The sequence below is a fragment of the Corvus moneduloides genome, chromosome 3, assembly GCF_009650955.1.
Source record: "Corvus moneduloides isolate bCorMon1 chromosome 3, bCorMon1.pri, whole genome shotgun sequence".
Taxonomy (NCBI): Eukaryota; Metazoa; Chordata; class Aves; order Passeriformes; family Corvidae; genus Corvus; species Corvus moneduloides.
The window spans coordinates 50,320,415-50,340,037 of record NC_045478.1 but is presented as its reverse complement, the minus strand read 5'-3'; the positions used below and the strand labels follow the sequence as shown (position 1 = coordinate 50,340,037).

General features: G+C 38.8%; 2 long non-coding RNA genes across 7 annotated transcripts in view; one reads left to right on the top strand and one right to left on the bottom strand.

Annotated features, from left to right (window-relative positions):
* LOC116440596 overlaps positions 1-19,623 on the top strand; it is a 78,647-nt gene that overhangs the window by 49,121 nt on the left and 9,903 nt on the right. The window contains exon 5 of one of the 6 annotated variants that reach the window (XR_004238701.1): positions 13,901-15,180. The exons of 4 other annotated variants lie outside the window; for them this stretch is intronic. This is a non-coding gene — a long non-coding RNA (uncharacterized LOC116440596). Of the gene's footprint in view, positions 1-2,035; positions 4,373-13,900; positions 15,181-19,623 lie in introns of those variants that run through there. One more of the 6 variants, XR_004238700.1, reaches the window with a different exon arrangement.
* LOC116440597 overlaps positions 15,290-19,623 on the bottom strand; it is a 43,073-nt gene continuing 38,739 nt past the window's right edge. Inside the window, exon 5 of the long non-coding RNA XR_004238705.1 lies at positions 15,290-17,605. This is a non-coding gene — a long non-coding RNA (uncharacterized LOC116440597). The remainder of the gene's footprint in view (positions 17,606-19,623) is intronic.

Below are 19,623 nucleotides of genomic sequence, written 5' to 3'. Positions count from 1 at the left end.
AGATGATCTTGAAGATCTTTTCCAACTGAAACAATTCTTTGATTCCAACACCTGCAGAGAAACTGTATATGAGATGTTTTGTCAAGTCATTGATAAACCAAAGGACTCTGATTTCCAGAAGTACTTCTGTGAGACATCTCTAGTCACTGAAAATGTGATTCCACAAAGCAAGGAAATCATCTCAGTCCTTTAATGTGATGGTGGATTTTCATAGGAAACTTTTACGACCCCCTGAGGGTCTCTTCCACCACATTAATGATGCCATTTAGCTGCACCTGCAACCCATTAAGATTGCTCTTTCTAATCCGGATGGCAGGCCACCAAGGTTAAATCTGATCAAGGTTCCTCACCCCTGCAGAGCTCAATACATTTTAGAAACTGAACAGAACTCACTTTTTCATGGTATATAATGAAAAGGAAGGACAAAGCTGAAAAACTAGCTGTAGGGGATGTTCACCAGCCAGGCATATTCTTAAAAAAATTAAATGCTGATAAATTATTTTTCTGGATTTTAGTATGTCATTTCATGATACACTTTCCCTGTTGTTATATTTACCTTATGAAAAGCTGAAGCAATCAAGAAGTTTTAGGCTAAAACATGTAAGTCTTTTTCAGAGCAGAAAAGGAAATCCAGTGACTTCCTCAGCTGTTTAAACTAAATCTTGTATCTTCAAAAGTTATTTACGTGCTTCATATCTGCAAGCCAGAAAGCATAACCCACAAAGCCAGACTTGTCCCCATGACCCACTGACTTTTTGACATCTTGAGGTCATGCATCCAAAGCATGCACAAGCAGGAAACGCAAGGCTTCTTCCAACCACATCCTGGTGTGTCTGTAGTGTAAATTAGAGCTGTGAGAGCTCTGTGAAAATTCATCTGGCAAGCATGCAATGTTTCTTTTCCTTTTTCTTATAAATTTTGCTAAAGGGTTTGAGCTTAGTCTAATTAAAGTTAATGAGAATTAAATGTAAGGGGAAAAAACAGAGATCACCCATAAATAATTGGTGGTAGGGATGGAGAACCTGTATATTGAGAAGTCAATTAGCAGGAACCTCCTGTACCTCAGGACTGATGCAAGTGATAAGATGCAAGAGAAAGATGAAGGAACATTTATTAGAATTACAATGCGGTGATGTAAGAAGGATGCATAGTAACAAATCAGCTGATCATCTTAATCATTCGGGATAAGATACACACACACTTCTGCTTGTGGAATGGAACTTATGAGAGTGTCGGGTGTTTTTTTTTTGACAGAACTACAGACTTTTCAATTTCCAGTCCAAAAAGAGACCATGTTCTCTTCTTTTACTTTAGTGATTTACTTATCTAGCAACTGCATTAGTTCTCTGCCAGTCCTGCATATCCCTGTCATGTCAGCCAAAGCTGGAAGGAATTACTCAGATGTCACTGATCCCTGCTGAGAGCCTACTATTGAAGTGTCTCAGATCGCTCTTAAAAATAATCATTTTTTATGAGGCCTATGTGAAGAAGCAAACAAGAAAAATGAGACTTAGAGGAAAAAGCAGAAAATGCAAAGAGATTCTGTCAGCATTTGCCTTCAGCATAGTCAGCTCAGCTTTAAAGAAAGGAAATTATCTTATCCTATATGATTCTTATCCCTGGTCCAGCTTAAAAATTAATAATATTAAGTTTCAAGGTGCTCATGTAAAGATGAGGCTACTGAACATGATGCCACATGGCTGAATGTTGAATAAATAACATGGAAGGACAGGGGCAGTATAATATTTTAAAACAGGGAGATTGCTAGATCCATTCCCACTTAAATGAAACAAAATCAGATAGGACCATATTTCCTGCTCTGGCATCAATGATATGTGATAACATAAGTATTTGATGGATATGTAAAAAGTTCTTCTCAAAGTGTACAGTATATCCAGCTGCCTCCCTCCACCAAACCACAAACACTGAGAAATAAATGGTTGCTCTTTTCTGAATGGCACAAAAGAGTTGTTGGTACAGTTGAGATATCAATGAAATGGATTGAAAAAAGAATTATCTTACTTGTACCAAACAGGAAAGGAATTAATACACGGAGGCTGGAAGTTCAAAAATTCCTGCAAGAAACAGCTTGGGAAGAAGGACTTTTGCAACAGCATTTTTAGATTTGTTTACAAAGCAAGAGCAGGTGCAAGTCCAGCTTGACAAAAACAACAAAAATTCTGCATGTTTGCAAGTTCTAAGTACTGCAGTACTGAAGCACCCAACTGCTCAGACCTTGAAGAATTCTGCTGGATAGAACATCACATTTATGATCTATCGATATGGAATGAAGGTTGTCAGCAATACACAAGACTCATACTTAGATTCAACGGAGCATGAAATCTCCAACTGACAAGAGCAAGATGCCAAACTGGACAGAAAGAAGTCAGGTTCAGAGAACACAAGTTCAGTAATAATGGATAAGGCTGATGCATGGGGTCAGAAGAATAAAGACGATCTCAGCCTTGGTACATCCCATCACAGCCAGCCTATACTTTCGACCACACAGTAGCATAGCCAAAAGTTGCTGGAATCTACTTACCTTTTTCTGACTATTTAGAATGAAGGACTTCCACACATAACACAATGTTGCAAGCTCACATTCTGAGTTCATTGTCTGATTTGATGCAATACAGAAAAGTTCCATCAGCTGCACATCAGCAATGCCATAACTAGCCCAAGATGTTGCTTTATGGCTTAGTTTTGTTTCATTTTTCAAAAGATTAGTGAGAGTGGTCTGACTGATGTCATTCAATACATGCTGCAAATACTGAAATTTTAATATTAAAATTCTATAATGCAGCTCTGCCCAGATGTTATTTATTAGAAATAGACTGTTGTTTTCTTTATTTGTGTATTTTTATTTGGCAGCTCTTATAAGCATTCCTGTAAGTAAAAAGTAAAAATTCCATACCTTTAAATCATAGATGTCTGGGATTGCTGCACTCAGTGTTGTGCAGAGGGTTTACACAGTACATGAACGGGTGCCTGTAAATGTGAGCTGAGCAAGAAGCCCTCCATGCACCTCCCAGGAGCAAGGCAGCAAGTGTGTCAGTGACAGTACAGAAAAAACCTTTCCATGCCTGCGTCTGGAGCTCTCACAAATCTAACATAACAGTACCAGCAGATTACAGCACTCAAGAAACGTGAAGGCAATAAAGAGGTCATGCAAATGGAAAGATATTTAAAGACTTCTGAATAAGATTTTTGTTTCTCCTTAACAGATGAATTCAAGCAACTTTATAGCAAGGCAGAAAGGCTTTGCCTGCGAGAAAGTTTTGCTTGTGACAGATAAAATGAGGAAGGATTTGTTAGGTGATTTGTTTGATCTGTAGAGGTTATAAAGGGTATATCAAACTAATAATTCAAATTTCTAGTGATCACTGGTTTTATTTCTGTGTTTGTGTTAGAAAATAAGTCAGGAAGCTACTTCTCTAATAGCACATTTGAACTGGTATCAGTCACTGCTTGACTGGCCTGTGTATTTCACAAAAGGTGGCTCTGTGAGGTGCATATTTTTCCTACTCACTGTAAGCAGCTGAATATGAGACTTTTTAAAATTACATTGAAGAGACATAAACATCAAGCATGGTACTGAGGAATGCCAGGAAACAAGAATTGAAGACTGACTGCCTATAAAACCTAAACAAATGTTTCCACCAGTAAAATGGGTAAAACAGTTTCAGAAACATGATGCAATTAACAGTTGCTTATGATGTGCAATGGTTTACTACAGTTCTTCTCAAATCAGTGCCTTGAATTTTCTTGCAATTTTGGGAGTCAGGTCACATATCTTCTTGGCAGATAGTGTGTGGGTATCTTAGCAATGATTGCATTTCCTGGAGCATACCATACACTCACTGCAACATAGCACAAGTGTGAAAGAGGGTTATTATCAGGCTTAACTCAGTAACTCCTGTGGGTGGAACCATTATAAAAATGAATCATTTAACACTCTGCAGCATTACTGCACATCCAGCTTCGCTGTCCAGTCAGTTTCACTACTACAATCCACTATTATCGCTGCTTTGGGCAGAAACTCTACTTCCAGTTGTTGAACATCTATGATTATGTGTACATTTTTGTCTTCTATAGTATGTTGCAAAATGCCTAGCCCTTCAGCTGTTACAACTGTTTGCAGTGCTGTCTTATCAGCCAGGTAAGAAATCTTCCCTTCCAAATGATTATTGATTTCAGGACAAAGCAAAATATATTAAAACTCCCTACAATAGCTGCTTTACTGTTTTTTGTTGGATCAGCTGATTTTCTTTAATACTTTGTTTCCATTAGGGTCGAACTTTTATAGTTGGTGTCACTGTTTTCTGTCTCAAATATGATTTTAAAAAAATAAATAAAAGGATTTATATTTCTGTGTCTTCCCACAACTCATTTAGCTTGCATTTTTCTTCCCTGGCCTTTCCCTTTTCCTTTGAAAGTAGAGTTCTTTGTACTCCTGTATTGGCAGTTTTCTCCAGGACCCTCATTCTCATATTCAATGCCAAAAGTGTGTGTGATGTGTTTAAGGACGTATATGCATCCTTTCGTTGGCTGCACATACTGTCAGAGAAGGCAATCCTTGTAGTTACGGCCACAGGAGTAGTGCTTACCAGTTTGTACCCTTGGGCATGCCAGTCTTCCTCCAGCAGCTCAACCCAAATACTGGCATGAGAAGGCTCAGCAGAATTGTCTTACTGCTGGTAAACCTGCTCACCTTGCTGAAAAATCTGTTATTCTCCAAAGGGGATGTTGAGGTGCTTAATTTGTTTTGGTCCTCCTTTGTCATGCAAAAGATAAGGTAACAAAGAAAAAGTCTGACAAAAGGGCCAGTTGAGACCTGTGTCAACTACCTACAACGAAAATTAGGGTGTTTTCATCTTGGAAGTATCACTGTGAAAGGAGTATCTCTATGGAAGAATAGCAGAGATATTTTTCTCCACTTCATTAAGGACATGAAAGAAAGGGATGGGAGACTCTACTTCACAGCAGGACAACTAGTACAGCTGAGGATCTGCATCGGGCCTTGAAGAGGCATCAGGATCAAGAAGAACTAATACTCTTTTATTTTATCAAGTTAAAGCAATTTTTTAAAATCCTTGCTCCTGGATCCATGTGATTACAGATGCCTCAGGAAAGGCTGGAGGAGCTGGCCATGTTCAGCCTTGAGGAGACTGAGAGAGGACATCATCAATGTCTGTCAGTATCTGAATGGAGAGTGTCAGCAGGATAGAGCCAGACTTTGCTTGGTGGTATCAAGCATTAGGACATGAGGCAATGGGCAGAAACTGATGCACAGGAAGTTCCACCTGAACATGAGTCAGAACTTCTTTACTGTACAGGTGACCGAGCACTGGAACACATTGCCCAAAGTGGTTGTGGAATCTCCCTCACTGGAGATATCCAAGAACTACCTGGACACAATCCTGTGCCGTGTGCTGTAGGATGACCCTGCTTGACCAGGGGGGTTGGATCAGATGTGGATCAGATGTTGGATCAGATGGAAGGAACCCTGTGGTTCCTTCCAGACTGACCCATCCTGTGATTCTCTTGCCAGTGAAATTTCTGTTAGTGAGTCACAAGAGCAAGTTTATCTCTCCCACTTCATACCCCCTCAGACACACTTCTGGTCACACAGATCTTAAGGATTAATGTCCTCCTTCACAATGGGGGAAAGGTGTCTGCAGCCACAGCACACCACACCTCTTCAAGATTTGCACTTGAACAGGAAAAGATAATGGTCCAGCAGGATCCTACCTGAGAGGTGTGAGGAACAGTGAAGTGTCCTAGTGGGAGAAGATTCCTGGACTGTGTACCTGCACTCAGCTCTGTGCCAGAGTCACAGTGGGGCTATTCCTGAGTTCAGAATTTCAACCTACATTAGAAACAAAGCATTTCAATTTTACTTTCAGTAAATTCTACCCTTAAATGAGTATGAATGTGACCCTTTTATGGAGAAAAAAGCTTTGACAACAACAGTATGTTGAGCTGAGGTTTCAAAGTGATCCAGCTGAACTATTTTTCTAAAAGTAAAAAAGCAAAAACAAAACCAAAGAAAAGCCAAAATTTTGAAAGCAGAAAAGATTCTGCCTTCAGAAATTAAAATGTCTCATAAATATATTTACAGACATTGATAAAGAATGCTCAATAGATGGAAGAGTCTTCTTCAACCTAAAGCTTTTTTTTTTTTTTTTTTTTAAACTTGATTAATATTTTTTCTAAGTGAATATTCTTTGGGGCTAAAAAAAAAAGTTACAAAATCAGACCCAAAATCAAAAATAAGTTATTTATACTTTTTCATGGTTCCTTTCTTAAGTCTGACTGGCATGATATTTTGCGCTCATAACATTACCAGGTGGGACAATATTGCAGTAGTATATATTATCTCTCAGATCATTCCTTCATTTTCTAGTATCCCCTCTTCCCCCATGACCCTTTTGCTCTTTCTTGGCCACCTCCCAAAATAATTCTCTTCTGTTTTCTTTTTTGCTGACAGTTTCCATTTAAAAGACCTTGGTTTCTGCCCCTTTGTATTCATTACAGAATATAAATCAGAAGATCTCTGATTAGCCTACTTCCTTGTTTTTTTCAGCCAGGATGATGTCAGTATAGCTTAGGGAATGAAGTTTACTAGTTACATTGTGGTCTCTCTGCTAGCCAAGTCAAGAGAAGCTCAGAGTTCAGAACAGTGGAAGCTTGATGTAAACAACTATAATTTATATTGCTTGGAATCATGGTGAGAAAGAAAATTTGCATGCTAGATGTGAATGTGTTTTGTAATCAGGCATGGGTCTAGCCCAAAGGAAGAAGTAAAACTTAGTTAAAATGTCACAGGTCCCCTTTTGTTCTGCAGGAACCAACCTCTGGTGTACATAGTGACTCATTTGTTGAAAGGTGTGTTTGGCAATACTCTCAGAACTATTACTTAAAACATTGACGTGGAAAAGGTTCCGTCTCTTTCCTAATAAAAAAACTTATTTAAGATTCACAAGACTCACAAATCCTCACGAGGGTTCAGTGTTGCCACAAAGACTGGCTCTTTAGTGGAGTGCTTGGTGGCATTCAGGCTCCTACAAAAGATAGCTTGAGAGTATTCTTAATGCTTTTTCTTATCCATCTTGTACAGTTTGTTTTATGCAGCAGATATATTTAACATTAGCCAAAAGAGTGATAGTATTTAAGAGCAAGGCTAACCTTTATCATCTGACAAGTCCGATTTGCTGTTTAGAGTCAAAATCGCATTCCATTAGGAAAAGTCACATCAAGTCATATCCCCACTGCTCTGTTTATTTATTGAGAAAGCATGTTCTCACCTTATTTCTCAAACCATTCTGATCTGTTTATTTTAAAATTAAGTACTCTCACAATGAAGAAACATAGATTGCATTTCCCCAAATACGAAATAAAATTTCTTTCCTCTCAGAGCAGCACCAACTATTGGCACTACAAATCAGATTTAAATCAGCGAATCTTAGCCTTGCTTGTATCATTTCAGGCTCTCACCCAAGGTCCTGAGAAAGACAGTTTCTTTTCATGAGTATTTTCCCCAAATCTTGGTGCCAGCACCTCACACTCAGGGAGGGGTGGTTTTTGCAGGGCTGGGGGCCAGATGGTCATGGTGCCTGAGAAGTGCCTCTGTCTAACCCACCAGATGGGGACCTCTGTGCAGCAGTGGGGTCTCCTCTTTATACTGTCCAGCCACAATGGACTGGTGGAACATCTGTGAACGGCCTTCTCTCTCCAAAAATGTTACCGTGGGCCCCACACCCATTTCCTGGTGAAAAACTAGCAAACTGCACAGACAGGCAAATAAACCAAAACAAACGTGTGACAGTGAGTTACAGTAAACCTTCTGACACAAAGCAGTTTACTTAATTCACCTTGAAATGATGAGGTGTTGCAGTGAGCTTTCACACCTGCATTCAGAAAGGATCTCAAGCCCCCTTGTCAGGGCTGTGCTCTGTGCAGAGGTTTTATACTAAATGTGTTGGGGTCTGAAGGTGGCTTGCTCATAGCTGAAGGTCTTCAAAGCTGCATTTCATCTCTAAATGGCTGAGACTCTGTGAACATTATGGTAAAGAGCCAACAATAAAATAATATTCAGTAGCCTTTCTCTCTGCTGGTAGATATTAGAACTCTTGTTATTTGGAATCGCAATGAAAAGCGATATTATACTATTTTTTCCCCTGTTTGAATAAGGACAAATTGAAAACTGACATTTTTTTTTTCCCCCTGAAAACAATCATTCCACTTTGAGACCTAAATCTGAAGATTTGTGAAAATGGCTTATTCTTCTGGGCCATGACAACACTATAAATGGAGTTTAATGTAGCTGATGTCTGACTGAGGTTCTTGAAAGTCTGGAAAAAACTTTGGGACTACAGGAATCTCTGCATGATTCACCTCAGAGAGCCATCAAGTATTTTCTTTTAGTTTAAGAGTACAAGAAATTAGAAGACTACTTTTACCAGAACTAATTACGTAATCTGCACTGACTAGCTTCTCATTTTTGAGTCTCAAGTGGGCAGAATATGGCTTGTAGAATGCCACAGTTTTTGTCTGGCTTTTATTTTGTAAAAGCACATTTAGAGAAATTGATCACTTTAATAAAGTTAAATTCTTTTTTCATTGGCCATGGACAAAATTAATGTTGAGGACCCTATTATATGATTAATAAATAGCAAAAGATTAAATTTAGAGAGACATGCATGGTTATTCATGGACATGCATTGTTTGAAAATAGTCATTGTTTTTTGTTCTCTAGCCTTACACACATTTCCAAAACGCCACAAGTCTTTAATTCTTAGCACACAGAAGATAGGACATAGGACATGAACTAAATCCCAACTTACAGTGAGGATTTTGTAATCATTTCCTATCAGGCAACCAAGAATGTTAGCACCGAAGCAGTCAGGCCAAAAGAAAGAGAAACCACCTCTTACTCAAGCTCTGAATTTTAAAGCACATCTGTATAAGTATTCAAGGCCAGATTGCATGAGGCTTTGAGCAAGCTGGTCTAGTGCCCATGGCAGGGGGTTGGAACTAAATGGTCTTTAAGGTCCTTTCCAACTCAAACCATTCTATGGTGTTATAATAATCACTCAAAAAAAAAAAAAAAGAAGTCATAAAATCCGTGGAAAATCTCTTAGATCATTGGGTCCAACCATTAGTTTAGCAGCTGACACATTCTGTGTGGTTATTCCTGCCTACAATTCATTTAAGGGCAGGAAAATGGCACTTTTTTTTGTACGAGCTTTCATACAAACTCCTCAAATGATGAATGCAACTGAGAATTTGGGGTGTGAAGGGCTGAGAGGTTTCCCAGTTGGAGGATACCAGCTTCTCTAGGCTACTGTTTTGAAATGGCCTTACCTTGGTATGGAAATGGAAATCGCTCACATACAGCTCAAAACCAATCACCTGCGGGAATACGTACATGACTCTGGCAGGGTCATGCTCCTTGCAGGTAAGGAACTGACCAGTCCCTGAAGGGCAAGGACAAGGTGTGCAGGCAGGCCAGAGGAAGGCAAACGTGCTCTGCCTCTGTCTCTGGCAGAAACCTACCCTGAAACCTTTGCTTTCCTCTGCCACCAGGCTGACATCTCCCCTGGGCACATGGACTTGCATGGCGGGAACTGTGTGGTTCTGGACATATAAACAGATACAAGGGCTCTTAAACCCCACTGTTTATAGGTTAGTCTGTTGAAAACATGCTTGTTGGAGGTTAAAGGCTTAAATTACCTAAGTTGCCAAAAGAGCTATCGTGAGTCTGCCAAATTAAACATAAACATTCACCTTGCTGTAAATACTGTGATCAATTGTGCTAAATCCTTCAAATAGCTTTTCTGTAAACAAATATTTTGTTAGCAAGGTTAGAGGTCATCACTGCTGATACACGGGGATAGATCATTAGTTCTGATAAACTCAGAACTTAGCCAGAAGTTTCATTCTATCTTACTAAATTTTAAAATTAGAACTTGTGCAAACTGAAGCAACTCTTCTTTAGTAATACCTGGGTTTTCTCAGTCACTAAGATTTCTCCAAATTTTGATGTACCAAGACAAATCACTTAACTTAAGGGATGAGAAGACAATTAATCAAAGGAGAACATGATGCCCCATCAATAAATTAAAAACACATTATGAAAATGCATGATCACAAACTGGAGTGCAACTTTTCTTTCTTTTTCCATCTATATTTCCTTTCATAAAGGAAGTAGAAAAATGGTGGCTGAAAAATGTAATTACAATATTTATTATATATCATCATACCAGCTGCAAAGTCTTACCAACACTGTGGTTTTCTGCCCCAGAGAGCTCAAATATACAGTGAAACACACACAGTAGAAATTACTATCTAGCACAGCGTTGGTCAAAACACTAAATTAAGCTTTGATTTTCAGTTAAATGTTGGAAATTTTTTTAAAATGTTAAACAGGAGGGTTAATTTCTCTGGTAACTGTGCAGTTTAGAGAAATTATGAAGCCACTGGTTCTTAAATGAAAGGCTCAAATTTCTGCATTAGGTTTCTCAGACTGGCACTCACTTAAGGATACAACTTTCTTAGTTATCTAACCATCTGCTCATCAAATCCACCTCTCTCCAATGTGTAGAGAAGGATGCTGTGGGTGACCATGTCAAAGGCTTTATAGGAGTCCAGATACATAACATCTATAACTCTTATCCGCTGATGGAGTCCCTCCAGCATAGAAAGCCACTAGATTGACCAGGCAGGCCTTGCCTTGGTGAAGCCGTGATGGCTGTCCCAAATCCCTGTCCTTCACATGCCTTAACACAGTTTTTGGGAGAATCTGTTCCATGATCTTTCCAAGCAGAGAGGAGAGGCTGACAAGCTGGTAGTTCCCACGACTTTCCTTTCTGTCCTTTTCAGCAATGGGTGCAATGTTTCCCCTTTTCCAGTCACCTGGGGTTTCTCCTGACTGCCATGACTTTTCAAATATCATGGAGAGTGACTTGGTAACTACATCAGCCAATTCTTTCAGGACTGTGGGATGCATCTCATCAGGCCTCATAGACTTACGCACTGGACAATTTGAATATTGCAGTTGATTCTAAGTGATTTAGGAGTTCCCCAAAAATACCATTGTGTCAGTAGGTCTTTTTGCTAATTGGTGCCAAAAACAGTCTGGAGCCTAAACCGTGCACACCTCAGTCCATCCTCTCAAATGAAATTCTGAAGTAAAACCTTTCTGCCACTTTCTTTCTGGTGGCCCTGGTTTTATTTTTGTTAGGTCCTTGTGCTGTTGCCATTTGCTACGCTCCATGTTTCCACCTTTGCTGAATCTCTTCCATGTGCAATATCTGCTGAGGAAAGGATAAGCATTCCAATCTAGTCCAAAGAGCTGGAGCAAATAAAAAAATAGTTAGCATTGTCACTAGCTTCTTGATGATCTTTTGACATGCTTGGAATAGTTTACTTAGGCCATGTAGATAAGCAAATAACCTACCAGGTAGTGCATGGAGTTTGAGTGTGTAACAAACAGAAACAACTGATTGTACTTCTGATTAAAGGCAATGAGACAATATCATTGTGAAACAAGAGTGAGATTCAAAAAGGTGATTTCATGTGAAAAAAAGACCGTGTGTGCATTCCAGCAGAATTTTATATTTTGGATGTGAAAATATTAAATTTGTTTTGTATACTTACTAGATGTTGTCTATGGCTTGTTGTCATTGCTAAACCAAACAGCATAGCAATACGACATCTTTTCCATGCTGGGAGAGGAAGTAGATTAATTTATAAGAAATAAATTGCATGAAGCTATAAGAGAAATTTTAAGGATTTCCAGCATGTAACACACTGGAGAGAGCTTGTTTTGTGTAGCTTCTAGGGTACATATGAGTGTACATAATGTGTTTTCTTAAGGATGCACATAATGCATTTTATTTGGTTTTCTCATAAATTGAAAAACAGGTCTCTAGTGCTATATATTGTAATCTTTCAGTTTGGAGTTTATTTGGTTGGGTTTGGTTTTTGTTTTTTTTTTTTTAATAATCTTTCAACAGAAATATCTCTGCTCTTATAAAATATTCTAGCCTGTGCCTTCACAGTGCTAATTGTTAATTATGTCTTTATGGGTTGTGTGCAGTTTTCTTCGTAAAGCTTTCTTGTATGGTCCCAGTGAGCCACTTTACATACATTAAAAGAGACATATTAGGGGTGGATATGATATGATTCCAGTTTGCATTTGAAAACCTGTATGTGCGGTAAAATTTGTGTTGGGCTTTGAATGGAAGAGTCTGCTCTTATGAATCTGAGAAACATGGCAGGAGTTAAAAGGAGACTGACAGACATGTAGACTAAGCAATGACCTGAACTACAGTTTAATGACTTTTTTTCATTTAATGTAAGCTGCATAGCCCAAGAGCTATCTGTAATCTGAGCTCAGTGAAAGTTTCTTTCACCTTTTTTTCTTTTTTTTTTTTTTTATTTTGGGTAAAGAGGCAGATTTAGTGAAATCAAAACATTTAAAGAATGTGTTTTGCCAAATCTTTCCTTAACAAATGTAAACATTCCAAAAATTCCCTGTGACTTACTTTGACACATTTTTAAAATTATATGTTGCCAGTTGAGAACTGGAATGATTTCACATTTCAGAAAAACATTTAATTTTATTTATTGTCATTATAGAAAAAATATAGCCTCAAACTCAGACCGAGATGCTCTGATTTTCTGGACTTCAAGGGATTTCACAAGAACTTTTCTTATTTGTTTAATGAAAAAAAAAGATCCAAACAACAACACTTAAGCTTTTTTATGTGGGAACATCTAGTAAGCCAAAGGAATAATGTTTTCATCCTTCTTGACAACCAATTAAGAGTTTCACTTCCCTTTCCTCCACGGGTAGGCATGAAATGTAGGTGTCAGACCAGAAGAGCTCCATCAGAGCTCTCTGCAACATGACCATGGGATAATTGACCTTGAAAGCAAGAGCCTTTGACTAAATGATGACATAGCTGTGGAAATCTCAAGCTGCTGAGACAGTTGCAGGCAAGGACAAGCAGATGTAGCAGCAGCTCCTTTTTTTTTCTGGGAAGCCCTTTACTAATGTGAAAATTGGTGACTGAAGATTGAAATGCTGTATTTTTTAAATTTTTTCTTCCTGTTGTGTTCAGTAACTGCTGCCTCTCCCCTCCACCACCTCCCCTGCCCCCCCTCCCCAACCAAAAAAAAAGAGGGTTAAAGTTATGCTAGGATTCTGTGCCATGGATAAAATCCAGGCCCCTCCTCTGCAACTTCAAAGGGGCTATTTGCAGTGGAATGAGTGTCATTTGGTGGTGGAAGCAGGAAGCTATTTGAGCAAGAGGCACGGCATAAATGAGACAAGACGGGGGGAGCAGGACCTGAGGACTTGGCGCGGAAGGATTTCCACCTATGAGAGCACGCAGGTTGTTTCAGCTGCTGGGATACAGGAGGCAACTGCAGGGCACTTGCTGCCATCCTGGGAGGAGAGTTCGCTTCTCTTGGCTCTGTGCCCTCTTGCCCTGCAACCCGCACAAGTGCTGAGCCTGGGCACAAGGGCTGATGTTCCAGTTCAATAGCACACAGAGGACCAGCACACTGAAACTAGGAGTATCCCGAAGTTCCCTTTCTCTTGGGAAAATCTGACTTCACCTCCTGCCCTAGCTCATACAATTCTGAAATAAACCACAGAGCCTCACTTGTGCCCTATATAGATTAATGAGCTGGAAAGAAAAATGCCTTTCCTTCCCCCTATGAAGTGGAACTTTACTTTCAAAAAGACAAAGGGACCTAATCCTACCACATTCGTTGCTGTGTACAAAAAACCTCACTATATAACTTTTCTTCATCCTCACTCTTGTGTTCATGTGCAGTTTTTTTGGGTGTAACTTATCAAAGTCTTGTTTGCCTTATATTCCTGCAGGCCTTGTTTGGATACAATGCATACTTGCCTTACTTCAGTTCCTGTAGACACTGATGTATTTGATCTGCTGGCCTGAGATACGCATTTCTTTCAGAAACCCCAATGTAAACACTGGAAGTAGTTTATAGCTGTGAATCACCATCCAATCACCATGATGATTTAAGGCTATGAAGAAGTGACATAAAAAAAACCCCTTGCTCTCCACTCAAGAGTCTTAAGGTGGTTCTCTGTTCCATTCTTGAAGCTACGTTCAGAAATACTGTAAAAAAATAACTTCTGGATTTCTTCTTTTATTTTTCTTCTCTTCTGCTTTCCTTTTTTTTTTCAGTTTCAAGCACAGGGAAGTATTTTCTCTTCTGTGTTTTTTGTCTGCCTAGCATATTTGGAGCTGAAAAAGTGTCTTGCTGACAGGATTTAATATGAGGAAGTTTTGCAATATGCTTTACAGCTGGTGTAAAACTTCTTGGTGAATGTCAGAAGGTAACTGCTGTGATAAACTAGTTAGGTATTTTTGGGCATATTATGTGAACAAGATGCTTTCCCCTCAAACAAACCCTTTATTTGGTACAGTGTTCTCTCAAGACATCCACCCTAATTGTTAAAATCTACCATTTAACTAGCAAAGTTGGTTTACACGCACTTTAAAGAAGTGGCAAAGATAATCCTTGAGAATAACATTCTGTTTCCAGTGGTCACCTGCAAATAAAAGGTAATTAATTGTTTCTTTTTATTTTTCAAATGAATTTGTCCTAAAAGTCTGAAATAGTTAAGAGTGACACTGGGCAATTAGAGAAAAGGGTGTTGTGTTTTGCTTTGTTTTCAAAGGATTTGAAGAGCGCAACCTGCTTTTGAACATCTTGTTAGCACATTTCACTGTAGTTGGCAGTTTGTCAAAGATTAAAAAATATGTTTGTTTTAGCTGGCAAAGCTGCTTAGTGTATTGGCCTGAGCAGAGTTCTGAGCATCTGGATACCTGGAGTTTATTCCCAGCTGTGTCACTGCTTTGTTGAGTGACTCTGAGCAAGCACCTCTTTGCCTCTTTGCTGCCTGCTTCTCTCCCATGTAGTTTCTTATGTCTAGTCAGCTGGTGAACACTTGGAGCAGACACTTTCAAGAGATTTTTATCTGTACAGCACCTAGCACAGCTGACTCCTATCTCATTTGGGATCTGCAGGTGCTTCAGTCATGCAAGCAGTAGCAGCAAAATTAATAAAGTCTAATAAAGTCTTGTTTCACTGTGTTTATGAGAAGAGAATGAATAAAAGATAAATGGAAATGTTTCCTTTTTTCCCTCCTCTTTTTTTTTTTTTTTTTTTTTTTTTTTTTTTTTTTTTTTTGTGTGTGTGTGTGTTCTCAGAGTCTTTCAAAGACTGGAAAAGACAAATCTCTGGTTATCCAGGATGTAGTCAGGGAACACCTTTTCTGTGACTCTCACTGTGTGTCCTTGTAGTCACCAGAGTCAAAACAGAAGAAAGTGTTGTTTTTTCACCCTCTTAGACAGGAGTCGAGCAAAACCAGGGGCAGAACTGCAGAATAATTAGTAATAAACAGTAAATAGCTAGTGATTGTTTTAGTTTCTCTGTAGCTCTTGGAACTCCTATAGCTGCTCCTGGATGTACATGACTAAGCAGTTCCTTGTGCACTTCTCAGCAGCAAACTGCTACTAGTATGGAAAAGTTAGACAAACCCCCAAACTCATGAGTCACTGCTAATATTATGCACATAATCAATAAGGTCCTTGCATGTTATAGCCAGCACATTATTTTCTTTACTTGCCTATCCTCAAATGGGTTTTGATTTCTTCACATATGCTGTTTTGACAACAGTTTCGCTGCATTGACCGAAGCCAATTTGCTCCTTCACATGGGTATGAAGGAAAGTCAAACCAGGCCAGGAGCTGAGCTTGTGGATGCAATTATAAGTGATCAGCAGTGTTTTCCTAATCTGCTTTTTTCTGTTGCTCTTTTGAGTACTACAAGCATTTGAGTCTCACTGCATGGTCAGTGCTGTCAGATGAATGTGTTCAACTCCAGTGTGGTGTCCTTGTGGCAGTGCTAAGCCCAGGTTAGCACTTCCTACGACACGCTGACTTTGCTGGCCAGCAATTTTATACTTCTGCAGCTCAGAGTGAGGGTGAATGTGAAAAATGGATGGCCCTTCACAAAAATGAAAACTGTTTTATGACCTGAACTAAATCCTGAAAACTTGGAAGATTATTTCCTCAGTTCATCCTGAGCATGTGTTTTTCTGAGCTACAGACTTAATTCAGATACCGAAATAAGCAATTAGTGCTTCAAAAGTGTTATGCTGTTAATGATTCCAACAGGATTTTCTGGTTCACTATTTCAAATTAAACGATAAGGGCTTGGAAAGCTAACTCTAGGCAATTATTCCAGAAAATTTTGGACAACATCCTGTAACAATATGAATTATTCAGAATTAACAATCAACTATTCAGTGCAAATTTGGACTATGTCTAGTAAGTAAGATATGAGATCACACATGGAAAGAGTACCAAAGGATAGTATTTGTAAAAATATTCTTAAATGTTCTTAAATCTATATTAACAGAAGTAAATGTAATCTGGACAGCTAATGTTTTCTTATGTTCGCTCCACTTTATTCTGCAGTTTTAGTATTTTTTCAGTTTCGGCTTTTTACAATAAAATGTACACTGGTCCTTTGTTATACTGCATTATAAATTAAATATTAAATTACAAAGTAGATTTAGAAAAAAAAAGTTAAAATGCAGCAGTCAACCAACTGTAGTCCTCTGTGACATGTTAGCCTTGCTTTTACATGCTTGGTCACTTGCAGCCTATTTTACTAATTCAAAGAATTTACAACATGTTTCTCAGCCATTTCCAGGAATTTGAAAGAGCTTGTTTGTTTATTCTCACTTCCAACAGGCCTCTTCACAAAATTCTTCAAAATATACCAAAGACTTTTTCTCCCCTGAAACAAAACTTTAGGCACCTAAAAATAACAATCTTTTTTAATGGTCTAATTAGTGCATCAAATTATTGCTCAGGCCCTTTATCTGAGAGTTTGGGTAAAATCCAAATGGAAATGAGCTTGGCCGGTGCATTTTAACCTACATTTATCCGCCTCACAAAGTCACCACGCGATTTAGCCCAGTTGGCAGCTCTGGTGCAGAGACAAGCAGGGCTGGCATAGCTGAGATGCTTCAAGAGGGGAGGACTGCAGCACTCTGACAGGACTGTGAACACACACTCTCTCTGCATTTCCTGCTCTGTGCGTGCCTCTAGTCCCTGCTCCCACTTCCACCCTGGCAGCAGCATCTGCTGGGATTTGGTTATTTGAGACTTGCAATAAAGCTGATTTTTAGGAAAACAATAAAAGCATCCTAAACATGGACTTGCTGCAAAATGAGTAATAGCCCACTTCCAAAGCAGAAGAGGGATTCCCGCCTTGGTCCCATTATTTACAGCTTGTGGTGTGCCAAGCCAAGCAGTGCTCAAGCACCTCTCTTGCCAGTGTGGCCACTCCAGGAGGCCATTCCCAGGATGTGCACTCACAGTGTGGCAGTGGTGTGAGCACAGTGACAGATGTGTCCTGTTTGGACTCCTGGTCGTGGGCGTGGGCTCTACTGTGGGCACTGGAGTAAGGGTAGCGATGGTTTGACTGCTTTCACTGCTTCCCAGGACAGCCCTGATGAGGAGATACAGTATCTCAAGGAACCATCCTGTTACAAAACCATAAAATAAATAAAACAGGATATTTTAGGTTCTGTAGCTATTGCATCACAAAAATGGCTGGAGAAAAGGTTGTGTCTAGAGCCAGCCGTGAAAGAGGGGACTTACGTGAACAAAACAGCCTTTTAAAATTCTGCCCTAAGCCACAATTGCATAAACTCTGTGAAATATCAGAGACATTGTAGAAATTCCTCCTTCAGTTACAAATCACTGTGTTTTGTTCACTTTTTTCTGACACCTGATCTCAAGTTCCCTGGGATGTTGTGTCTCTCGCTGACAGCACAGTCCTTGATAAGCTTGATAACTTGTAACACAATAAAATCAGCGAGAAAAAAATAACTGTCAATCTCTCAAGGCCAGGATAAAGATCCCTAAAGAATGAGGGGGTGAGGAGGGTAGACACAGCTTTGCAAAGCAGCAAATAAACTTTTGCAGAGCTTTGAAAACAGCTTTTTTTCTTTTTTTTTTGAGGGATGGAGGTGAATAAAATCAAAGCCTAAAGGCATTAATAAATTATGTCTCATTACTCAAGGGAGGAAAACTGGTCTTGTGCAACTATATTTTCTCAGAAAAAAACTGTAGAAAAGTATAAGCTCTTTTATGACTTGTAAAATATTTGGTAGAAAAAAATTTTGCCTCATGTTTTTATTTGTCACTGAAGACCCATAAATATATTAGAATACCTTTTTTTTAGTCAAATCCTGCAGAATTTTGTCATGCTCCTAAAAATGTCTTGCAAAAAACCCATGGAATATGCAGAAACATTTTCATTGACAAAAATCTAGTCAATCTTTCCTATTTATTTTTAATGGATCCATTTTTCTTCTCACTCTGGAAATGTGCTTCAGGAGGGATATTTAGTCTCATACAAGACAGTGAGAAGACATTCCCAAAAGCAGAATAAGGAGGGAAATATTTTAATTTACTATAATATAAAATCATTAGTGAGAAATTTTCCAAAGTTTCTTCTGTTCTCCATTAAAATCCTTCAAAAGAATTAAGTGTTCTGTCTTTATATGATAGAATTTGTCACTTCATACTTAGGGTGAGAATATTTGAATAAAAAGTTTATGCTGAAGTAAAAAAATAATACTGACTGATGTATTTCTTTTAATAGCTACCAAGATCATGTAGGTTTAGCAGATTTGGCATACACATTGGAGATGAAAGAAAATTTTTAAAATTATGATTTTAAAAGAACAAAAGTATTTATACCTTTATTTCAATTCAATGAAGGCATAGGAAAACTAACTTTTGAAGAAAGTATTTTCATTATTTTTTAAATTTTTTATTAAATTATATTTCAAAAAGCACCTGGAAAATGACATTTCTTGTTCATCAAATTACATCTTCTGGTCAGAAGTCTTGAATTTGGAATAAAACATATTTATCTCTCACTTATACCCAGCCCTTATTTTTCCCTCATGCAACACAGCCAAGACAGCTTGAATTGATATCCTTGTTCATTTTTCAGCTTCATTAAAAATGTCAGTGTAGGCATTGCAGGGTTTACTTAGTTAACACCTCCCACCCAGGACCAACTACCTTTAAAAAGCTTTGTCAGCTACCTACCTTGTCAGTAGGGGACTTGAAAAAGCTGGATTAAGACAAGGTAGATGTCACAGTTGAGGTGGTCAGGGAGCTGTTACATAAAACCAGGTATATTTTTCCAGATCCTTGACTTTTTACAGTATTCCTCATTCCACACTCCTTACATTTTCTTTGCAGTCAGGATTGTGCAGCAGTGCAGGAGTTATCCCGAGGAAGTGGGGGATGCTTTGCTAGGGGCACAACGGGCTCCTTAGGACAACAGCTCTCAGTAAAAAAGGTGCCAGGAAGCTCTCTTGTGGCACCCATTGCAGCCTTATTTTCTGACATTCTGGGACTGTCTCATTAGTATTGTGAATACCTACAAGCAATCACATGTATCCAACACAATTTTGCCTTGAGTGAGAGAATCGTTTTCAAAGCTGAGTCAAGTTATAGCGTAGGTGCATGCGAGAAGGTT